Below are 8,476 nucleotides of genomic sequence, written 5' to 3' on the forward strand. Positions count from 1 at the left end.
CTAGGGGTGGAGTACCCCTTTAAACAACTCAAGTAGAATGACCAAGGAAGGGTATAACATGAGGATTATCAAAGTAAAATCAGCAACTACAAAGCTGGAACAAGGAAACATTGAAGTCAATGGCTGAAAGAACCAATCATGTTGGACATTCTTCTAGTAAAACCCCTGTTTTACTGAAGTGCATGCACTGACTTCCTGTCTGGTGGCACCTCCTTACAGTACAGGGAGGTACTACATCTTCTGTAGTACTCTATACCTGTGCCAGGTAAAGGTTAGCTGCTCCTTTGGACACCATGTTAGGGCCACTGTGTGTACTTGTACAGGACCCAGAAGAAGTTCCTGTCCTCTCCATAGACAGAGATTTACAGCTAATAAACAAAAAGGCAGTCTTCTAAGTTATTAGGAATAATAATTATGTTTATTTATAGTAAAATTTGCAAGTATAGATAAAAATTATAACAGATGAGAAACCGCATGGCCCTTGCGGTCTACTCAATGATAAAAAAACAATATATAAAATGATCACAACTATATAATTGCAACTGAAGAAAGGGCTGCCACGTCCTGAAATGCGTCCAGCATTGAAATATTTTATCCAGAATATCTCCAGTACAATTGATGCATATCCTGTAAGCCACGAGGACGCCACAGACTAAGTTTCCGGCAACTAACACCTAGAAGTCTACACTAGAGATCGACCGATATCGTTTTTTTAGGGCCGATACCGATAATCGGTGCAGGTTAGGGCCGATAGCCCATAACTTATACCAATATTCCGATATAAGTTATCGGCTATTTAACCCCCTGCGACACCGCTGCAGATCATTGATTTAAAGCGGGCGCTTTAAATCAATGATCTGCAGTGGCTTTTGCGAGGCCATAGGCCGCCGCCGCCACCACCCGCTTCTCTCCCCTACCTGTCAGGGTGGTCCGGGCCATCCATCCATCGTTCACGTAGTGTCCGTGGGCGTTCCGGGTGGAGGGTGGTCCGGTCCGGGCTGTCCTTCTTCTCCGGCGGTCATCTTCTCCACTCCGGGCAGGCTCCGGCCTAGTACGCTGCATAGACGCCGTTGCGCAGTGACGCCTGTGCGCAGCGACGCACCTGACGTCGCGGTGTAGCGGCGTCTATGCAGCGTACTAGGCCGGAGCCTGCCCGGAGTGGAGAAGAAGACCGTGGGAGAAGAAGGACAGCCCGGACCGGTTCACTCTTCACCCGGAACGCCCCCGGACACTACAGGAAGGAAGGATGGATGGCCCGGACCACCCCCATTACGGGCAAGTTAAATTTTTTTATTGACTCGGAGGGTGGGGGAGGGGCCCGACCGGTATAGCGGTATGGGCAAAAATCCATACCGGTATACCGCCCAGCATCACGGTGGGGGGTGCGACGCGGTGCGGTGGGTCGGGGGTGCGGTGGGTCAGGGGTGCGGTGGCGGGTTGAGGGGGTGGCGGTCGCGGTGCGGGCGGGGCATTATCGGCTTATCGGTAAGATAATTGCCGATACGATAATGCCCAAAATCGTGATTATCGGCCGATAATATCGGCCATACCGATAATCGGTCGGTCCCTAGTGTACACTATACATTCCATGCACACACTGCCTTCTACTGCGGAGCAATGGAGCTATATGACTAATGTATAAGGCATCCTTGGACTTGAAGTCCTCCACAGTGAACAGCTTCACTATATAAAGGCATGCTTTGACCTGCATTCCTCCACAGTGAACGGCTTTGTTGGCTTGCAGCTTCTTACAGCCCACAGCTCTAATACACGTCCAGTACCATTGGACACAATCTCACAGAGACGGACGTTATTCACATTGCACCAAAGCAGTGAGCGGTGTTTCACACCATCTTTTTCTAACATTTATCTTATGACTTAGAATTACTAAATGGAATACTGATAAACTTTGAGTGGCTGATACATTGTTGTTCTTCTATTGCCATTTAAAGGACAACTGTAGTGCAAGACTTTTATATATTGCTGTGCCCCGGCCTCAAAAATAAACATAATAAACTTTAACATACCTTCCTACATGCCCCCGTTGGTCCGGCACAGGCCTCACGGTCCAGCGGTCTAACCTCACTTAACTTCCTGGGGACAGGGACGCTGCAGAGCCGTCGGCGTCTCACTGGCCGCAGCGATGTCCCGCCCTGGTCGGTGATAGGCTGAGCCCACTGTCATGTAAGGAGCTCTGGCCGGCATCGCTGAGGCCGGTTATATGCCTACGGCTCTGCGGCGTCCCTGTCCCCAGAAGTTGAATGAGGTTAGCACCGCTGGACCGTGAGGCCTGTGCCGGACCAACGGGGGCACGTAGAAAGGTATGTTAAAGTTTATTTTGTTTATTTTTGAGGCCCAGGCACAGGAATATATAAAAGTCTTGCACTACAGTTGTCCTTTAAGATCCAAGTTTCTGCCATTATTGTTAACATTATTGTTACAACACTGAAAATCCTTTTCACTTGCATCTATGCAACATTGCAACTGCTTTACATATTATATTCTGTGGTATAATATATCAACTGGGTATACTGTATATTTTATTGTTTTTATTGGCTTTTTTTTATCAGTGAGTAGACCGCAAGGGATAAAATGTAAATTTTTTATGTATACTTGCATGCATTGCAAATTTTACTATATATACACATAATTATTATTCCTAATAACTAAGATGACTGCCTGTTAGAATTTTTCTTATTTCCTCAGGTATAGGATTTAGGCAGTTACCTCAGTGTTAGGCACGTGAAGTGAGCTACACCTTATTTTTGGATGACATAATAATGGTTTTAGAACAAATTAACTGTTTTCAATAGAGTTCTGGTCTCAAAATATAATGGTTTTAACATACAACGATCATCCCAGAACCAGTAAATATTGTACCGTATATACTCGAGTATAAGCCGACCTGAATATAAGCCGAGGCCCCTAATTTCACCCCAAAAACCCAGGAAAAGTTATTGACTCGACTATAAGCCTAGGGTGGGAAATACATCATCCCTGTCATCATCCAGACCCCCGTCATTAACACCCTCATCATCATCACCCTGTCATCATCACCGCCTGTCATCATCCCCCCTTCATCATTACCCTGTCATCATCCCCCCTTCATCATTCCCGCCTGTCCTCATCCCCCTGTCATCATCCTCCTGTCATCATACCCCCCTTATCATCCCCCGTCATCATCCCACACACCCCCTTCATCATCACCGCCTGTCATCATCCCCCTGTCATCATCACCGCCTGTCATCATCCCCCCTTCATCATCACCGCCTGTCATCATCCCCCCTTCATCATCACCGCCTATCATCATCCCAGCCCCCCCTTCATCATCACCACCTGTCATCATTCCCTTGTCATCATCCCACACACCCCCCCTTCATCATCACCACCTGTCATCAGCCCACCCCTTTTCATCATCACCGCTTGTCAATGTCTGATTTAACAGTGGTCTTCAACCTGCAGACCTCCAGATGTTCCAAAACTACAACTCCCAGCATGCCCGGACAGCCATCGGCTGGGTGGGAGTTGTAGTTTTGAAACATCTGGAGGTCGGCAGGTTGAAGACCACTATTAAATCAGACATTGACAAGCGGTGATGATGAAGAGGGGTGGGTTGCGGCCTTCGACATCATCCAGTCCCGAGGGGGGGTTTTCAGCACGAAAAATTGTTCTGAAAAACTCGGCTTATACTCGAGTATATACGGTAATTTGAGGGACCACTGCACTTCCTTTTTTTTCCATTTCTCCTTTTATTTGTTGTTTGAGCAAAATTACTTATTACTAAAAAAGACTTGCTTGCACATTGTAGTGCTTTTGTTTGCAATCCCCTACACACAGATGATGTTTTTTGTCAAACACTTTGACCCAAAAAACGCCAAAACAGCGTTTTTCTGCTATCTGAAAGCTTTGCCAAATCACAGCATGCTGAGACAATGTCATTTTTTTAAGCAAAAGCACCATAGGTTTAGCATCCTCAGAGGGAAGTAGTGGTGCATAGCATCCCTACTTCCCTCTGCAGCCTGACAGCATTTTCCAATGCTGCATTGCTGCGCAGGAAAATGTCCATGCATAGATCGGGGCTCAGCTGTGCTCGTGGCTAGAGAGCCAGGAGCACAGCTGATGCTCAGCAGTAGATATACGTCATATATCTACTGCCCAGCAAGAATTTACAGTGAACCTGCAATGGGTATACAGTATAGACATTGGTGGTTCACTTAACCCCCTGCTGAGCTGAGTGCTAAGGAAAGCGTTAACTGCTGGACAGTGTAGGTTAACCCTTTGTGTGGTATACAATATATACAGCTGACTATAGATAATGATGATGTCATTAGGGGCAGAGCTACAAACAGGAGCCAGGTTGGTAAGTCTGAGGCTCTGTTCACATTGTACGCTTGTATAATGTGAACAGACCCTTCTGGCAGTGTCTTCCCAGACAGGGAGACTCCAGCTGTTGCTAAACTACAACTTTCAGCATGCCCGGACAGCCAAAGGGGTTTTCCAAAGCTAAAATCCACCACATTTTCTGTGTAAAACGTATTAAATTTGTTGGGATCTTTCGAAAATGTTGGGGCCCCTTGCTGCGATGCGCCATTACACTGTGCAGTCTCTTTGCAGTCTCTCTGGTCTCTAAGCAATTTATTGGTTTGATGGAGATCAAGGTGTTTGACATCTATTGATATGCAGTGGATTTAAAGAAGAACTGACAGTTATTTCACCTGCACTAAACACAATATACTGGGTTATAGTGCAGGTGAATAGCTGTAAAAAGAAGGGTTACTTACATTATCAGGTTAGGTATTTCCTGACTTCAGCCTGTTAAAATCTCATTACCATTGTGCACAATGGAAGCAGGTAGCTGGCTCGCTAACTAGGCAGCAGCGCGCTCATAAACTTCTCCTCCCCCATTGCAAGTGTCATGAAAGGGGGTGGGCCAGGGGCGGATTATTGCTGAGGGGAGCTGGGAGAGCCGAATCCCTGCCTCCATTGCGCCCTGGAACGTGATGGCAATGGACCTACTAATGGACATACCTCTGGAGATACCTTACTTAAATATGTGAGTTACACTTCTTTTTACAGCTATATACCCGCACTATAACAAAGTATATTGGTTTAGTGTGGGTGAAATAGCTGTCACTTTCTCTTTAAAATGCACTAAATTGTACAAGCAAGTCTATTTGAATGTGGAATATTTTTAAACAGTTGAAGACGAGGATCCTTTGTTTCTACTGACTTTTGTAGATTGCCATGTATTCTTCTGCAACTTATTTTCCCATTATTCAATATTTCTTATTTCTTCCACCCTCTTTTTTTCATTGGCTGATCATGGTTACTTTTATTTCATGTATATGTGTTTTTTCCCAGTTGAATTTATGCCCGGACTTTTGAATTTATTTATTTTTTACATACAGTCATGGCCGTAAATGTTGGCACACCTGAAATTTTTCAAGAAAATGAAGTATTTCTTACAGAAAAGGATTGCAGTAACACATGTTTTGCTATACACATGTTTATTCCCTTTGTGTGTATTGGAACTAAACCAAAAAATGAGAGGAAAAAAAGCAAATTGGACATAATGTCACACCAAACTCCAAAAATGGTCTGGACAAAATTATTGGCACCCTTAACTTAATATTTGGTTGCACACCCTTTGGAAAAAATAACTTAAATCAGTTGCTTCCTATAACCATCAATAGGCTTCTTACACCTCTCAGCCGGAATGTTGGACCACTCTTCCTTTGCAAACTGCTCCAGGCTTCTCTTATTGGAAGGGCGCCTTTTCCCAACAGCAATTTTAAGATCTCTCCACAGCTGTTCAATGTGATTTAGATCTGGACTCATTGCTGGCCACTTCAGAACTCTCCAGTGCTTTGTTGCCATCCATTTCTGGGTGCTTTTTGACATATCTTTGGGGTCATTGTCCTGCTGGAAAACCCAAGATCTCGGACATAAACCCAGCTTTCTGACACTGGGTTGTACAGTGCAACCCAAAATCTGTTGGTAATCCTCAGATTTCATGATGCCTTGCACACATTCAAGGCTACCAGTGCCAGAGGCAGCAAAACAACCCCAAAACATCATTGAACCTCCACCATATTTCACTGTAGGTACTGTGTTTTTTTTCTTTGTAGGCCTCATTCCGTTTTCAGTAAACAGTAGAATGATGTGCTTTAGCAAAAAGCTCTATCTTGGTCTCATCTGTCCAAAAGACATTTTGCCAGAAGGATTTTGGCTTACTCAAGTTCATTTTGGCAAAATGTAGTATTGCTATTTTTACATATCTGTGTCAACAGTGGGGTCCTCCTGGGTCTCCTGCCATAGTGTTTAATTTCATTTAAATGTTGACAGATAGTTCGCACTGACAACGATGCTCCCTGAGCCTGCAGGACATCTTGAATATCTTTGTAACTTGTTTGGGGCTGCTTATCCACCATCCCGACTATCCTGCGTTGACACCTTTCATCAATTTTTCTCTTCCGTCCACGCCCATGGAGATTAGCTACAGTGCCATGGGTTGCAAATTTCTTGATAATATTGCGCACTGTGCACAAAAGCAAATCTAGATCTCTGGAGATGGACTTGTAACCTTGAGATTGTTAATATTTTTCCACAATTTTGGTTCTCAAGTTCTCTTCTCCTCTTTCTGTTGTCCATGCTTAGTGAGGCACACACAGACACACAATGGAAAGACTAAGTGAATTTCTCTCTTTTTTATCTGCTTTCAGGTGTGATTTTTATATTGCCCACACCTGTTACTTGCCCCAGGTAAGTTAAAAGGAGCATCACATACTTGAAACAATTTTATTTATCCACAATTTTGAAAGGGTGCCAATAATTTTGTTCAGTCCATTTTTGGAGTTTGGTGTGACATTATGTCCAATTAACTTTCTTCCCTCGCTTTCTTGGTTTAGTTCCAATACACACAAAGGGAATAAACATGTGTATGACAAAACATGTGTTACTGCAATCCTTTTCTGTGAGAAATACTTAATTTTCTTGAGAAATTTCAGGGGTGCCAACATTTATGTCCATGACTGTATATTAATGCATTGTACCCTTGATTTCTGGTATAAAGCTGTGGTTGGCCTTATACAGTGCTATCATATATTCAACCCCTCACTACTCACTACAACCCACCCCCTCTCCAGGTCCTGACATCATGGAAAGGGGGCGGGCCATGCAGTGAATTTTGATGAGCCAGAGTGCGTGCTGGTGTGAGGTGCAAAACTGCGCCCCATTAAATCTTCCGTCGTCATCTCCCCTTAGCGGTCCGGAGATTTGCAAACATATAGCAAGGGGAGGGAGAACGCGGAGCTGTGCAGGACGCAGTTCTGCACCTCCCTCCCCCGCTCCTGGATGTAGATTTTGATAGCTGTGAAAATCTACATCCAGGGGGCTGTGTGAGTGGGGCTGTGCACCTCCCTCAGAAGGAGAGGGATTCTCATAGCCCCGCTCCTGGATGTAAATTTTTATGTACCTCCCTCAGGTGGAGAGGGATTCCCACAGCCCCCTGGATGTAGATTTTCACAGCTGTCAAAATCTTCGTCCAGGTGTGGGGCTGTGAGAATCTACATCCCTCCTCTTCTTCTGAGGGAGGGGCCAGGAGGGAGCTGTGTATGTGGCAACGGAGGTGCAGAACTGCGGCCTGCACAGCTCCGCCTTCCCCCTCCCCTAGCTGTATGTTCGGAAATCTCCGGACAGCCGAGGGGAGGGGCCGACGCAAAATTGTATGGAGCGCAGTTTTGCACCTCACACCGGCTCCCTACTTCCAATGCGCGCTGGAGTGCAATATGAATAACATCATGAAAGGATAGAACTCTGCACACGCTGTGAAAACGAGTAAGTGATGCTTCATTTTTAAGTTCTTTAGCCACACTATAACCCAGTATACTGGGTTTAGTGTGGGTGAACAGTTGTCAGATTCTCTTTACTAAACAAAAGCCAGTCTCATCACTCTCCTGCATCATGAAGGGTCGATGATGCCAGAAGGTGAAACCCTTCCAGAGGGGATCTGTCATAAAGTGGGTGCTGCCCTAAGTAACGGCAGTATAGGGTCGGGTCAGGTATTCTCTTTTATAAGACCACTATGCACAACTGAGCTCTACAGAGATCTGCATTAAATCAAGTACAGAGCATGTAGCGTATAAAAAAGGTAACAGAACTTCTTACTTTTGATGGATGTCTGCATACTCTGGTTATCGTTTATTAGTGGATTTATACACATTCTTCTCAGAAGACAGCAGTCATGGCAATCACCTTACTACTTAGTGCTGTATAAACCCCATTGACCATTGCCCTAGTTTACTGCTGCCTCTCTTTTCTAAACAGGAAGTTCAGAGCCACAAAGCTAGCTAGTTCTGCTGACTGACACTGTCTGTGTGAAAGTTGTTCCCCCACAAAGGTCATGCTGCCAAAGAATCATACTAGACATCTTACATGTGAAATTATTTGAACAATATTTATGGTGGATGTACTTGAA

The sequence above is a fragment of the Hyla sarda genome, chromosome 3 (assembly GCF_029499605.1).
Source record: "Hyla sarda isolate aHylSar1 chromosome 3, aHylSar1.hap1, whole genome shotgun sequence".
NCBI classification, from domain to species: Eukaryota; Metazoa; Chordata; class Amphibia; order Anura; family Hylidae; genus Hyla; species Hyla sarda.